The sequence below is a fragment of the Canis lupus genome, chromosome 9 (assembly GCF_011100685.1).
Source record: "Canis lupus familiaris isolate Mischka breed German Shepherd chromosome 9, alternate assembly UU_Cfam_GSD_1.0, whole genome shotgun sequence".
Lineage (NCBI taxonomy): Eukaryota > Metazoa > Chordata > Mammalia > Carnivora > Canidae > Canis > Canis lupus.
This window is the reverse complement of record NC_049230.1, coordinates 17,425,419-17,439,048: the sequence shown is the minus strand read 5'-3', so window position 1 is coordinate 17,439,048 and position 13,630 is coordinate 17,425,419. Positions and strand designations below refer to the sequence as shown.

Sequence of the window (13,630 nt, the reverse complement as noted above, 5' to 3'; positions counted from 1 at the left end):
CAGAATGGAACTTTTATTTGGCTACTTTCAGTCTATGGTAGCAAGTGACAAAAAAGAAGGATGGCATTCTTTCTCTGCAAGGATTGTCATACACTGTCTCCCCCTCCCCATCCCCCAATATAGGAGTATCAAGGTATCCAGATTAGTCTTAGTGTTTTTGTTTCTGGAGGCAATTTGGATTATAGCCTCAAGTAGTATTTGTATTAAAAGCATGTGAGTTGTTTTCTAATGTGTGTTTATTTCTAACTTCATTTTCTTTTTTTCTCTTTTAGTCTGTTCTCTGGGGAGGCGGTAAGGGGCCGTGGAGCTGGCCTCGGCACCGGGAGAGGCTGGACTTCCTGTCTCTCTGTGCTGAATGGCTGCGATGGCGCCCGCTCTCACTGACGCAGCAGCTGAAGCACACCATATCCGGTTCAAACTGGCTCCCCCATCCTCCACTTTGTCCCCTGGCAGTGCCGAAAATAACGGCAACGCCAACATTCTTATTGCTGCCAACGGAACCAAAAGAAAAGCCATTGCTGCAGAGGATCCCAGTCTAGACTTCCGAAATAATCCTACCAAGGAAGACTTGGGAAAGCTGCAACCACTGGTGGCATCTTATCTCTGCTCCGATGTAACATCTGTGCCCTCAAAAGAGTCGTTGAAATTGCAAGGTGTCTTCAGCAAGCAGACAGTCCTTAAATCTCATCCTCTCTTATCTCAGTCCTATGAACTCCGAGCTGAGCTGTTGGGGAGACAGCCAGTTTTGGAGTTTTCCTTAGAAAATCTTAGAACCATGAATACGAGTAGTCAGACAGCTCTGCCACAAGCACCTGTAAATGGGTTGGCTAAGAAATTGACTAAAAGTTCAACACATTCTGATCATGACAATTCCAGTCCCCTCAATGGGGGAAAACGAGCTCTCACTTCATCTTCTCTTCAAGGGGGTGAAGTGGTGGCATCTGAATCTGGGGACTTGAAGGGGGGTATGACCAATTGCACTCTTCCACATAGAAGCCTTGATGTAGAACACACAACTATATTTAGCAATAATAGCACTGCAAACAAATCTTCTGTAAATTCCATGGAACAACCGGCACTTCAAGGAAGCAGTAGGTTATCACCTGGCACAGACTCCAGTTCTAACTTGGGGGGTGTCAAATTAGAGGATAAAAAGTCTCCCCTGTCTTCCATACTTTTCAGTGCTTTAGATTCTGACACAAGGATAACAGCTTTACTACGGAGGCAGGCTGATATTGAGAGCCGTGCCCGCAGGTTACAGAAGCGCTTACAGGTTGTGCAAGCCAAGCAGGTGGAGAGGCATATACAGCATCAGCTGGGTGGATTTTTAGAGAAAACTTTGAGCAAACTGCCAAACTTGGAATCCTTGAGGCCCCGGAGCCAGTTGATGCTGACTCGAAAGGCTGAAGCTGCATTGAGAAAAGCTGCCAGTGAGACCACCACTTCAGAGGGACTTAGCAATTTCCTGAAAAGTGATTCGATTTCAGAAGAATTGGAGAGATTTACAGCTAGTGGTATAGCCAACTTGAGGTGCAGTGAACGAGCATTTGACTCAGACGTCACTGACAGTAGTTCAGGAGGAGAGTCTGATATTGAAGAGGAAGAACTGACCAGAGCTGATCCTGAGCAACGCCATGTACCCTTGTGAGTAAAACCCATACATAATCATTCTTGAGAAATGTTGGAACAAGGGAGAAAAAAATTAGTGAATTCCCATCATAGGGAGAATGGAATTCTTTGTATATAGGTGCCTATGTTCCAGTTGTTTAATTTTAGGTATGTGGTTGCATATATCTGCTAGTAAAGAAATGAAAGATATTTCTGGCAAAATGTTGTGTTGCTGTAGATGTTATTTATTAAGAAAAAAACTAGAAGACATCCAGTTTGTAAAATTATATACTTCTTTCAGAGTGAAGTTAGATTTCTTTTAAAAGTATACGTAGGATATATTTTGTAAGTCTGTATGGCTTGGCTTCAGGTTCTCTAATAAGAGATATATATATATAGATAACTAAAAATATTTAGTTAAGTGGGGACAAAAGTTTAGTTGATTTTGTTAACTTCACTGCAATCCATAGCTGCTTTTATTATGTGTGTAAGTATGTATGTATGTATGTAAACTCCACCTCCAATGTGGGGCTTGAACTCAAGATTCAGAGTTCAGGAATTGCATGCTCTACTGACTGAGCCCGCCCCATAGCTGCTTTTTAAGTTAAACTTTCAATAGATATGTACCCAGTTTTCAGTTTCAGTACTTGAGATTTCCTTTTATTTTAAGGACTAGTAATCAGAAAATGCTTCAGTATTTTATAGGTTGTCTCCCAAGTACAGTCCACTTTCACAACTTGATATACTTCCTAAAAGAGCTCATCTTTATCAGATTCGAATTTTATTTTTTTCTCAGCTAAGTTTAATGTGTGGACATTTTGGGATAAATTTTTTTCTGGTTTTTCCAAATCTGTTCTGAGGAAAATTCTACATAGGCTTTGAGTGGTACTTCAAATTGCCGTGGTAAATCCAGAGGTACTTTACTCATGTCCTTCCCTCCTGCAGTGGCTCCTTACAGATAAACAAGGAAGTATAGTGTATCTCCTTAAAAATAAATCAGTATACATTTATCTCCTTATAATAAGTATTAGACTTATGAGAGGGAGAAGCATGAGATGTTGAAAAAAGAGAGGCAGGAGAGTTGACTAGTAGATCCTCTTTCATTTCCCCTTTTGGGCCAGGGACGCTACAAAGGTTAGATTGCTAAAGTAGGCTGGAATAAATAGGTGGATATGTTGGAATATTTGGGTTTTTACTTGCCTGTAGTAAAAAGGTGACTATGATTTTTCACTGAAGACTTTGTTGAGACAGCCATGCTTTTTAAGCATAAGTGAATATCCTTTTTTTCCCTCAGTTTTGTGTATATGATTTACGTGGACGGCAGCACAGTATCTGAATTTTTGTCTTACCTTTCTATTTCAAGGGGAAAAGTCTAGATAATTTTGCAGAATTTCTTCCTTTTAGACCTAATTCATTACCTTTTGTTAGGTTACTATATTTCTATAGTAATATCTAAAGCAGGTATATTTAAGAAGCTTGCCACTGCTGCAACATAGTTATCTTTCCTTAAATGGGTTAGTGACTTAAGCCAGCTTGCAAATATTTGTGACATTATCCCACTGACTTTACTGCATAAGTCAGTGCTTTAAGAAATTGTGGTTATGTTGCATATTTTGTGTTTTGAGAGTAATTTCATGAAACATACTGTAGTTGATCCATTTTAAGTTTCATGTACTTGTATATTTGAGAAGAACTAGAACCTATAAGCTTACTGTTTTCAGGTTACTTTGTATTGAAAACATTTCTAAGTTTTGGTAATGTTGTGGGAAGCTGTTCCAATTCAGTGGAATCAAAATGCCTGAGAACTTTTCTTGTTCCATGGAATAATCTAGTGATTTGAAAAGCCTGCTTAGGCTTAGTCCATTGACTCACTACTACGTTCTGAGCATTCTTATCATGTAATGGTTTGTTGATTGTTAGGTTGTGAAGTGTAAGGACAGCTTAAGAGATAGTTGTAGAAAACTTTTTGGAATCATTTGAATCCTCTTACAATTAAATCAACTAAACAGTGCTTTAAAAAGTTGAATTTCCAAGTATCAGACCATATTAAAGTAAGGAAAATTGGGGCATTAAAAGTACTGTGAAGAAAATATACTTTTTGCACATTATGATATAATTAAATTTAAATTAAAACCACCAATAAAGCCTAAGTACTTTAAAGTTCTTGTTGAGCAAGATCACCAGATTGACTCCTAAGGCTGGTATTTAGCCAGGTGTTTGTTGACCGGAGTTTTTTTAAAGGTTTTCAGCAATTGGCCAGTGAGAATGGAGGCATTACTTTGATTAAAAAAGAAGCAAAGGCGGGAGGGGAGAAGTGGTTCTTTGGATGCTGAGAAGCCTTTTCTTTGTGATTTTTTAATAGCTCTTCCCAAATCTCCTAACCACATTTATAATTCTTGAGTCCTAGAATAAGAAGCTAGTTAACTCTTCAGGAGCTTGATCCAGCTGGTGAATTTTAACTTTTCCCCTAAGGTAGCTTAATAGTTTCACTCCTTTGCTGAAGTGCTCCTGTCAGAGATAAAGTTGTCTAGATTTAGTCTAGCAGCCATGAAGATATTTAGCAGAAGAGGCTGTCGAAATGAATTGTTTTTAAATGCTGGTACTTAAATTACAAGTGGATGGTTCTGTGAAAATTACAAGCTTCCACCAAGAATTTGTGTTTTTTCTTCTTTCCTACCTCCAAGAGGAAAAACATTGATCCATTGTAAGTCATAGGCACATACTAGCAATAGTAGAATGATTGATTTTTATATGTTGTTGAATTTTTGGCAGAGTGTATATTCATCATCGTATTATATTTTACAGTTAGTAAATTCTGTATTGCCAGATGAGCTATCTTAGAGAATTTCTTTCTGTTTTCTTGATTAATTTTTTGGGGTAACTGATTTTATTTAGTTTAAAACTGTTATTTTTTTAATTTTAAGTTCTTTTTGGAAAATTATCCTAAAATGTTACACATAACTTCCTGTCTTGGTCCATGTAACTACTTCTTAGAAATGCTGTACTATATGGATTTGACTTGTATCCTTGTTTAGTAACATCACTGTGGAAGGAACAGGAATTTAAACATTATCTCCTTGATGGATGGACGAACTAGCAAGGAAGGTATATGTTTCAGCAACCACCTTAGTTTTTAATTCTTAACCATAGAAATAGAAATAAGAGCATTTAGTTACTTCATGCATATGCAGCGTAATTGTTGAGTATGTGTGTGTTTGTGTACATGCTCTCTTTTTCACTTTAGTTTTTCTTTATATTCCTCCCTCTCTCTTCCCTTTAAGCGTTTCTTTCTGCTGTTTTGTTATGAATTCCTGGACCAATAATCTCATTTTGCTAAACTTGGTTTTCATTTTTTTGGTCCTTATACTTATAAACTCCTATAGTATGTACTTGTTAAGAAAATAATTTTTTTCCAGATATTCTCTTAAACATGTTCTTAGCAGTGTTCTGGGGACTGGGACATTAATTATATAAATTATCTTGGTGGTCATTATGAAAAGAATCCATACAGTGTTTCATTAGGACTACTGAGATGTATGTTGTTTTATAGATGTTGCATATGTCTTTATATTACACAATGCCTTCTTTATAAGGACCTCCGGGAGAAAGATGTGCAACCAAGTCTAAGTGAATTTTTTCTAAGCTATTAAGTCTGTTTCTATTACGTGGATATAATTTGTGTTGTTCACTAGGTTTCTATTTTCCTCTTGGCTTTTGGAAGTGTAGAGCCAAGCTTCTAGGTCTTGTACCTTTTGTAAGGTTTAAAAATGAAAGGCTTCATTTTGTTCCCCTTGTTCTTGTTTTATTTTCATGCTTTTATTTCTGGCTTAATTTATGCTAACCTTTGTTTTATTTGATAGCCTCCTAAAGTCTGTTGCAGATCAAGGTTGGGTAAACATAAACTAGATGCTCGTTTAGTGACACTAAAAAAGTTATTTGAATTTTGGATTACCTGATTGCAGTGACGTTTCTTCTGGGGAATTTCATCATCTTGGAAATGCTAATAAAGATTTCAGTGTATAATGAATTACTGTTGTGTTTGTAGGTTTTGTTTTTTAGGTGTCAGGGAATGTTTTGTATTGTAGCTTCCTACTTGAATTTATTAAATATACACAAATGATGTTGCCAAAGGTGGTGGTCAACTTGATTTTTCCTTGTTTTCCTGTTCCTTATCCTTTCACAGAATGATGGAATGAGAGTAGCATTAGCCAGGAAAACTAAGTCCTATCTAACCCTTCTCTGTTACAGACTAGCTATAGGGCTAATCATGAAGGAATTGACTAGATAATTCTGAGGCTCAAGCTATATTTGAACTGTGACTACTGTATCTTTAAATAATGTAGCTGATGGAGCTGTTCTCAGCACTTTTTTGGGGGTAAGGGTTTGCATTTGGGGAAACTGAAGCAAAAGTCTCTACAAGTCACCAGTGTAACTTGGAACAGACCATCCTCTTGACCTAGGACTTACAACTTTAATTGTTTTTTTTTTTTTTAACTTTTATTTATTTATGATAGTCACACAGAGAGAGAGAGAGAGAGAGAGAGAGAGAGGGGCAGAGACATAGGCAGAGGGAGAAGCAGGCTCCATGCACCGGGAGCCCGACGTGGGATTTGATCCCGGGTCTCCAGGATCCTGCCCTGGGCCAGAGGCAGGCGCTAAATCGCTGCGCCACCCAGGGATCCCAACTTTAATTGTTTTAATGCCTTAGTGTGTTTATATGCGTGTGCGGGCTTTTTTTTTTTTTTTTTTTAATAGTCCATTAGTATGATTATTGAATTTGTTACTGCGTGGGAGCTATACTTGGGAGTAATTCCATTGTGTTCTTAAAGAACTTACTTCAGAGTTGAGGAAACTTTCATTTATGGAACACCTTTCATTTAATGCCTTTTGTTTTTCTGCTAACCTGCATATGACATTCAGTGGCAGATATAGGAGATTCTCTATTTTCTTCCCTTCCCCCCCCTTCCTTTTTTCTAAGATATGTAGATAGAATTTATTTTTGGTGTTCCTTGTGTGATTCTGAAGGAAGAAAGCTAGGCAACAAGGAATTTGGGGGTTACTTATTTGCTGCAGATGTAGTTGCTTGCTACAAATGTTTTTTGGTGACTGGTGTTTTCATTCTCTAAAATTGAGTGAAAGGACTCTTATGAGTAGTGCTAATAAAGTGGGTCATATAATAAGTACTTACTAAATGAGCAAATGTGTAAGAGGCAAGAGATGAGATTGGTGAATAAATGGATTATCCTTGAGAAGTTTATACCTTAGATGTGGAGATATGGTAAGACAAAGATGAACCTTTAGAACAGTGCCTGACACACAATAATATCAGGCAAACGTTAGATGAAATAGAGATCACAGCTGGTCGATGGAACTGGAAAGAAAGGATATTAGAATTTAGAATGAGCCTTGAAGGGTGGCTAGGATTTGGGTAAGAAGTTTTCTTTTGGTTGTGGCCTACTGAGGTAGGTCATAGAAGGCCAGCATACAGGTAGGTTCAGAGGCATGGAGCTCTGTTGGCTAGACTAGGGATATTTTAGAGACCTAGCAATATGGGTGAGAGTGATAAATACAGTGTAAAAAGGAAAGAAAAAATCACAGAGATGATGTAAAAGTAGAGTTAGTGGGACTTAATGGTGGATGTATGGGGCAATGACTGAGGAAGCATTGTATTATAGATGGAGTTTCATGCTGTGGGGGACTATAAGAATACATTTTGCAAAGTAACCCTGACAGTGCATGAAGGTCCAGGTTCTTTACTAGTGCCTTAAAAACAAATATTTCTGTATTCCTTTACACATTCCAGCAAATGTTAAAAAATTAGGAAATGGGCTTCCAAGTAATCCTATATAAATAGTGAAGAGTTGACTTATACCTCAGAGCCTTATATTGGAGACTTTGGAATTGATGAATTCATTTATCAGGTGTATTGAATGCCTACTGAGATGTTAGGTGGTGGGGGTATATAGTGGGGAGTAAGACACAATCCCTGTTCTTGTGGACAATATAGATTAGAAAGAGAGCTTAGTTTTTAAGCAAGTAATCATATAGTTAGTGATGATAGGTTTACAGTGGTTGTGGGTGCTACAGAAATGAAGTTCAGAGTGCTTTGAGGGTGCATATCAGGAACATCTGATTACAGTGGGTGGGGGATATGATAGCAAGTATACTGAAGAAGTAACATGTGAGCTCTGAGACCTGAATGATGAGAAATGATTGGTAGTGAAGAAGGGGAGTGTGCTACATACTGAAGAAACAGTATATGCTAAGGCCTTGGGAATGGGAGGTGCTTGGTACTTTGAAAAATAGGACACAGTGTAAGGAGAATGATGAGAAATGAGCCAGAAAGGCCAGGTCATATGGGTGGTTTTGTTGCTTTTCTCACATTTAGAATGTTATTGTGGAGCCAATGATGTTTAGACATCATTGGATTTTTTTTTTTTTTTTTTTTTTAATCTCTTGTAATTGTGTGAAGAGCAGAGTGGATGTAGATGTTGGGAGCCCACTTAGGCTATTGTGGTAAGCTAGGTAAGAGAGAATGGTGGACTCATAGACTTCAGAAGGAAAGAGAGAAGTGGGTATTGGAAGTAGGGTGACTAGGACTTACGATTGATTGGATGTGATGGGTAGATGTTGAGAGAGAAGAAAGGGTGTTATGAGTGATTCCTAGATTTTTGGCGGGAGTAACTAGATTGGATGGCTATGTTGAGATGGAGAAGGAACAGTTGGAAGGAGATTATTGAATGTGGTGGGCACTAATTTTCATTTAAATGTTTTGGCTATTGGGTATACCCAGAGAGGTTTCAGTATCATTTGCAGAGCACCCTGTTAGATTCCATATGCATGATAAATTATTTTACTTGAAAAGGGAAAGCTTGGGGCCACATTTTATTTCAGATGAATAGTATTCTTTGTTGTTGTTGTTGTTGTTGTTGTTGTTGTTAGTTTTTTTTAGTAGACTCCACACCCAGCATGGGATCCAACGAGTGAGTCCTCACGGCTCTTGAGGTCAAGACCTGAGCTGAGATCAAGGGTTGGTTGCTTAACCAACTGAGTCACCCAAGCACCCCTCAAAAAAAAATAGTAATCAAATTAGTTTCTCTATTCTTTCCCTAAACAAAGATCAAAATAGACTAGGTTATTTTGCAAGCTAGGCAAAAATTTATACCTCAGGTCATGTCCTTTAATATCTACCAGTTTATGGTTTTTTTCTACTTCCCATTGTATATCTGGGAAAATTATGCTCATGTATTCAATGTGAAGAGAGCATAGAGTCTCTAAGAATTTTAACGAAAGGGTGCAGTAATATATAATACATATAAAGTAAATCTTATTAATTTGGATTCTCAGTAATGCTTTGTGGCCACTTCAATTTGTTTGATTTTATACTAGTTATAAAGAAGGATTTTGCATCAACATGGTGAACAGAATTGCTTTGAAATCAATTTCAATCTGATAAGTGTCTGGAGAGTCTATTCCTCAAGTAGAATATACTGTTTTACTGTTTTTGGTACAGTATAAATGTTTTGGATTGCTCTGGTAGCCTATTTAATAGCATTGTAGCAACTGTATAGATTATATTCAGAACTCTCTGGTAAGAGGATTTGTGGAGAAAAGGTTTGGGGGTTGTAGAGAATTTGAGGAATGACACCCAGGAAGGAGAGATTATATTCAATTTTAAATCATTTCTTTTAAATTGTTTTACCTTGGGATCCCTGGGTGGCGCAGCGGTTTGGCGCCTGCCTTTGGCCCAGGGCGTGATCCTGGAGACCCAGGATCGAATCCCACGTCGGGCTCCTGGTGCATGGAGCCTGCTTCTCCCTCTGCCTGTGTCTCTCTGCCTCTCTCTCTCTCTCTGTGTGACTATCATAAATAAATAAAAATTAAAAAAATAAAAAATAAAAAAAAATAAATTGTTTTACCTTTGCTTAATTGATAGGAGGACATGAGCCAGAGGATTGAATGATAGCATAATATGTGTAGTGACTGGGTTTTTTTGCTCACTCTTTAGTCTGTTTTTCCTATTTGTTCTTCTGGCTTTTGAGAGATACATCTTAAAGAGATAGAAACTCTAGGAGAGACAGAGCTTTAGGACCATTGAGACTAAATTAGTCAAACCTGGGAGATCACAGAGCCCCAGGGGGACTCTGACTGAAGTGATTTGTTTGAACTAGGGAATAACGTTTTTAACCCACTTTGCCTAATCAGACAACAGAGTTGAAACTTAATAATAGCCTACATTGGTTGAATATTTTGAGATGTAGACAGTGTTATAAGTGCTTTAAACTCGTTAACTTATTTAGTCCTCACAATGCAATGAGGAGGTAGATATTATCTTAGTTTTACAGACTCTGAGTGAGGAATGAAAAGTTTAAGTAGCTTGCTTAATGTCTCACATCTAAACAAGAAATCAAGGTATTCTAGGCTGTTTACTCACAGCCTGGGCATAAACACTAAGTTGTATTAGTGGAAACAGAAGCAAATTGCCCTTTAGACTTGGTTGATGAAAAGAAATCTACCAAGCATAATGTAAAATAGGGCATTTAACTTTATGTTCAAGAGACTTTATAGTAATATTAAGTAATTTGGTAATAAATTTTGAGGAAAAATAAACGGTCTGTATCGTAACCAGATACATCCTTTCACCTGCAATAACCTGTTATTCATTGCTTTTATGGAATAGAAGTTGGATGGGTTAGGGAGGGGCGTTTTGCTAGGGCAGACCTAGCATCTGGGAGGTGGCTGGAGTGACTTTAAAAAGGAGAAGGAAATGAGAGTATGTATTGATCACACCTCTTATATGTTAGATGGTTTACCTTTGGTATCTTTTTTTTTTTTTTAAGATTTTACTCATTTGAGAGAGAGACAGAAATAGCGACAAATAGTGAGAGAGAAAGCACAAGCAGGGAGGAGAGAGAGAAGCAGACTATAGGAACCTGGGATCATGACCTGAGCTCAAGACAGACCCTTAATTGACTGAGCCGTCTGGGTGTGCCCTACATTTGGTACATTCAAATGATGGTGATGTTCCCATTTTATAGTTGAGGCCCAAGACTATAAGCATGTTAAATAATTTACTTGAGTAAAGATAAAAAGCTAGTTCTTTCTTTTGTTGCTCTTTCTATGAGTATTTTTCTCCTAAACTGTTTTGGAGGGAGCAGAAAGAAGATTCTGTTTTGAGAAATGGAGCAACCAAAGGCACATAGCTCCTTAGATGCCTCTCTGACTGTACGGTACATTGATGTGCATGGCACTGATCATGAGAGATGATGGGAAGGTTAAGTTGTTTTCCAGAGAGGTGACCTAGTTCATAATTTTTTTCCATCAAATGGAAAAAATAACATTTTCGACATTCTAAAGGAATTATTTATATTTTAACTTATGTGGAGAAATCCTCTTATTTCCCCAGTTGCTGAAAAAAATCTTTTAAGATATGAAAGTATTCTATGGTTTTCCTTTAATCTTGCATTGTACTTGTGGCTGATCTATAAATTGTAAGGAGATACTTAGTGTTTATTGAAGTATTTTCCTCAAAAAATATTTTTCTGGGGAGTCTGATAATTATAGGAAGTTGAAAGGCGGCATAAAATAGCAGTTTGGAATATCTTGATTGGTTTTCCACCTACTTATCTTGGTTTGTGTTGTTTCCATGTCTGAGTATGGAGCTTATGATTAACATTCAATATCTTATTTTTATTGATTTGATAATTACCAGAAAACCTGAAGGGTGAACTTGGAGGTTATTATTTTTCCTAGCTTTTGTGTGATTAATACTAAAGAGGGAGCAATATGGTAAAAAAGAATTCCAGGCTACTGTTGAGAATTGTTCATTTTAATTTTGTCTTTAAATCTTCCTGGTTCCTCACTTACAAAGTCGGAATTATACCTTTTTAGGAAATGTCACTTGTAGTTTTGTAATGATGAGACCCAGACTGAAAGAAAGACTTTTTAAAAAAAATATTTTATTTATTCATGAAAGACACAGAGAGAGAGAGAGAGAGAGAGCGAGAGAGAGAGGCAGAGACATAAGCAGAGGGAAAATCAGGCTCCATGCAGGGACCCGGATGCGGGACTTGATTCCTGGACTCCAGGATCATGCCCTGGGCCAAAGGCAGACACTCAACCGCTGAGCCACCCAGAGATCCCCAAGAAAGACTTTTATAATTGTTAGGTACACTGTCCATCTTACTGAGGTATGCTGACCAGCTAAGTGATCCTCCATGGAGCTCATACTGTCTATATTAACACAGGGAGTCTACACACTGGGTCCCCTCATGGTGTTAGTGGCAGGGCTGTAGCAGTGCTTACTTGTTTCTCTCATGAGGCAACTTGGTGCCAGTGTGTGTACCTGTAGTAACCATTGTTTTATTTTTTTAATTGTGTTTCACTTACAGCAATGAGGAAATCTTGAAAGCACTGTATGGGCCCTGAGGATGAGGTATAGTGATAGAGTAAGGATAAAGGTCTTTACCATATGGGTATTCTTTCTGCTGAATAAAGCTGTTGAAGTGTTACACTTTGGAAATAAATATCCCTAATGAAAAACAGTCCTCTGTATCTGCCCCCCCAAAATAAACAAAACAATAAACATTTTTTTTCCAACAAAAAGTTCTCTTATTCTTGTTTCTTTCCCAGAAATAATTGATTAAAGACAATTACAGATTGTAAAATTCATTTATATAGAGTAAGAGCGACCCTTTCACACTGTCAAATATCAAAGGCAGAATTTTAGTTACTACCTAGATGCATAAAGTTAACATAGTTGACTCTTTCATTGAGTCATTCAGTTGCCTTTCATTGAATTTCACTCGAAAATGAAAGGATCTGGGCTTTTTCTAAAACAATTTTCTTCAGATCTTAAGAATTTTCAGCTGAGTTGCTGCAGCCACTGTGCCTGTGAATCTCCAACTGGGTGAAAATGTTTTTCTTTTTAAATTGGCACTCCTCCAGCAGATTTTTCCACCAAGTATTCTTTGGGCACACCCTTTGCAGAGTGAATTTTGCAAGATCTTTATTCACAAGGCTGGAAGACAGACCAGTTTTTCTCTTCGTAAGATGAAAACAAGAGTGAGATTTGCTTAAGACTCATTTTGCTTCTACCTAGCTGTATTTGAAATTGATATCTTATGCAAATACATTCAAGCATTCATAGAAGAAATTTGACTTGGAAGTTTAATTGGAAAGACTAATTTTGTATTTGTAGAAAGTTTACTTGGTGCAGTGATCTTCTCCCCAATTGAGAATTCTCTTAATTTGTTCTTAATGGTAACTTGATAGTAATAGATCTCAGACTTGAGAGGTGTGAGGTGACTTTGGTATTTGCAAGTATATATTCAAGACATTGATGTAATATGTATGTACAGTTGACCCTTGAACAACATGGGGGTTAAGGATGCCGACCCTCTATGTAGTCAAAAATCCATGTATAGCTTTTGACTCCCCCAACACTTAACTACTAGTAGCCTACTATTGACTGGAAGCCTTACGGAGAACCTAAATAGCCAATTAAGAAATATTTTGAATGTAGTATGTATTATATAAATAAGCTGATATAGTAAGTAATAATTAGTAATTTACATAAAAATTGATAAGCTAATAAAGTAACTAGAGAAAAGAAAATGCTATGGAAAGTAATAGAAAGTACATTTACAGTACACATACTGTATTTATTGAAAAAAGTCCATGTATAAGTAGACCTGCACAGTTCAAATCTGTGTCTTTCTAGGGTCAGCTGTACTTGGTTTTACATTTTATTAAGTGCAGGAAATTATTTTTTCTATTAGTGGCCAAACCAGTGTTAGATTATTTACACTTCGATGGTTTATCCTAAATAGTGCAATGGTATTTTTTTTTTTAAGATTTTATTTATTTATTCATGAGAGACACAGAGAGAGACAGAGAGGCAGAGGGAGAAGCAGGCTCCATGCAGGGAGCCCGACCTGGGACTCCATCCCGATCCCGAGTCTCCAGGATCACGCCCTGGGCTGAAGGCGGCGCTAAACCGCTGAGCCACCCGGGCTGCCCT

General features: G+C 37.4%; 1 non-coding gene across 1 annotated transcript; it reads left to right on the top strand.

The window, feature by feature from the left end:
- Positions 1-265: 265 nt before the first annotated feature.
- Positions 266-410, top strand: MIR8885 (microRNA mir-8885). The gene has a single exon (NR_128847.1). It is a non-coding gene; the product is annotated as a microRNA mir-8885 (primary transcript).
- The last annotated feature ends 13,220 nt before the right edge of the window (positions 411-13,630 follow it).